This window comes from Moschus berezovskii, chromosome 6 (assembly GCF_049115385.1).
Source record: "Moschus berezovskii isolate FMDL1 chromosome 6, NW_MosBer_1.0, whole genome shotgun sequence".
Taxonomy (NCBI): domain Eukaryota; kingdom Metazoa; phylum Chordata; class Mammalia; order Artiodactyla; family Moschidae; genus Moschus; species Moschus berezovskii.
In genome coordinates this window covers 34,043,798-34,046,567 of record NC_142465.1, presented here as the reverse complement: position 1 = coordinate 34,046,567, position 2,770 = coordinate 34,043,798, and positions in this window count along the sequence as shown.

The following is a 2,770-nucleotide window of genomic DNA, read 5'->3' as shown; positions in this document are numbered from 1 at the left end:
GGTGGGATTTGAATTCAGGTCAGTGTGATGCCAAAGCCCTGGGTGGGTCCTAGCCAGATGCCTTGTGCAGGGGAGAGAGGGATACCTACAGGCCTATTTCTCTCCCAGCCCCAGAAGGGAAAGGGTACCGAGGTCGAGGGACTGAAAGCGCCAGAGAGGAGGAAAGTGTGGACAGAAACTGGGAGGAAGCTAAAGGATCTAGGACCTGTCAAGGCCTGAATAAGAGGTAGGTGGGCCCAGAGAAAGAAGAAAGGTGACACTAATCACAGTCTTTGGATCCCTCAATTGTCATCTTACCAAAGCCAGCTTCCCTTTTCTCTCATCCCTGCACCACAAGCCCCTGTCAGTAGGACTTGCCCTTCTGCCACCTGATGCTGGTCCAGCCTTCAATTTCACTCTTGGTGTTTGCTAGACTGGAGTCAGTTGTCAGCGTGTTCATCTCTCCTTTGACACTGAGAGAATTTGGCCCATGACTCCAGGGCCAGTCCTGGGGCTGGACACAAGAAAAGCCACAGTGGAAGTTTGCCAAAATGTACAAGGATCCATCTCACCTCAAATGAAGAGGAAACAATTGCCGGGGTCAGATATACAGGAATAAATAACCGAAGCTTTGTTCCAGACCTGTGGATTCTGAAGATCTAGATTTCTCAAGACTGACTGCTATATATCCCAGATCTTGAGAAGTTGGGAAATCTGGACCCCACCTCCAGAGATTCTGATTTAATTGGTCTAAAGCGGGGCCATGGCAGCAGCATTTGAAAAAGCTACCCAGGTGACTCAAATGTGCAGCCTGGGCTGAGAACCACTGTCAGATTCTACCCTGATGTGGCTGCACTGGTGGTTTAATTACTGGATTCAAACAGTAATGCTAATAATAAGTTATTACTTATTGGGGATTTACTGAGTACAAACTAATGTGCTGAGTTGTTTCTATGCATTAGTTCATGTAATTCTCAGAATCTCCTGTGATATAAATATTATCCCCATCTTACAGATGAGGAAACTGAACTCAGAGAGGTCAAGGACCTGCTCATGCTATTGAATGGCAGAGCCAGGTCTGGGATGTGAGATTGCCCGATTCACACTCTTACCTTCCCCCAGACTCCTTCTGAGGCTGCTCCTTGGCCTCAATCAGTCCTTGCCTGCCTCCACCTCACCTCATCACCTTCCTTCCACCCCCGCTGCTCCCTCAGTAATATCCCAGGTGACTGAAGCAATTTGCAGCCATTTGAAGAAGTTCTATGTGTCACTCAGCCTGCGAGGGTGGGGAGCTAGGGGAATTACAGATGCTTCAAAATGGTCCACCCCTCCTCCTGAAGTCATTTGGAATTCAGGAATCAGACTCTGCCCAAGATTTCCTCAGATCCCTGCTTGGGGCCCTCCCAGGCTGAAATCCCACTCCCAAATGCCCCCTTTCGTTGATTCTAAGTATCTGGGAGGGTGCTGCCACCCAGTGGCTGCCCAGGCACATGGCGGCTCTCTGGAACAGCCTGGTGCTGCTGGACAGCTCCACAATTCAAGAGGACAATCTAAGATCCTCCTTTCCTGGTAGCACCTTGACCAAGAATCTAGTAATTGAATCCAAGTCTCCCTCCTCCGCAGCCCTAAGCCTACACTCCCTCTTGGGATCTCTAGCTCCCTTCCCTGTCGTTCCACGTGCCCCTGGTCCCCAACCCCTCACAACTTCTCATCCAACTTCTTTTCTCCGTGCCAGCCCCTTCTCATTATAGGTTCTCATTCTGACTTAAAGCCCTGGGAACACACCTCTCACCTCCCTCTCCCAGAGCTGCAGCAGCCCACAAGTGGAATGAAGGAGTGGCTAGAGATAGAATTCTTGTCCCCCACACTCCCCTCATCATCATCTGACACCATCAGACCTCAACAGCCTTCGTGCTAAGAGCCCCTAATGAGCATCAGCAAATTAACAACTTCCCTTTGATTGCTCCTACTCTGTTAATTGGATAGGGAGGGCCCCCCAAGGCCTCTTAGAGAGGAGAAGGGAGGAAGAGAAGGAGAGAGGTGAGAGCTACAGGAGAAGATCCCCCCCAACTAGGCCTGGTCTCAGTGGCTCGGAATTTAGCTCCCAACCTGAGTACAGCTTCCCCTTCCATCCCTTACCCTCCTGTCCACCTCCCCCAACCCCCCAACCTCCCACCTCTCCCCATTCCCTTCTCTTTCCCTGTTTCTTGACTTCTGTCCTAATTTCCTTGACCTCTGGCTATTTCTCCTCCCTCCTCTGTTCCTTCTTTAGAGGTTTGGCAATGAGAAGCTGCACACCTGCCGCCGCCTCCCACCCCCAAGGCAAGGCCAGTGTTACCAGGACGGGGTTTCGGTGGCCACTGCTCTGTTTGTTTATATATGTACATGTGTGTACGTGTCACTTGTCGGTGGGTAGCCAGGATAAGAGCAGGTGAATACTTGTAAGCTCATGAGTTCCTGCTCTGTGGGCCAGGCCTCTGGGGTGTGTGGGTGTCTGGGCGGGGGTGCATGTAGCTGTGAGCGGCGTAATGTGACTCTGGTCTGTATATGTGTCTATGTCTCCACACGGGCAAGTGCTGATATCAGTCAAGTGTGATTCGGAGCTTGCGTGTGTGTGTGTGTGTACGCGCGCGCGCACACGCGCTTGTGTGCCACCAGAGGAAGCAGCAGCAAGAGGCAGGAGCATCGATCCGAAGGAGACAGCGCGGGGAGGGGGACGCTGGGGGCTGACACCTTCCCTTCCGTGCGCGCGCGCGCGCGCACTCATACACACACACACACACACCACAGT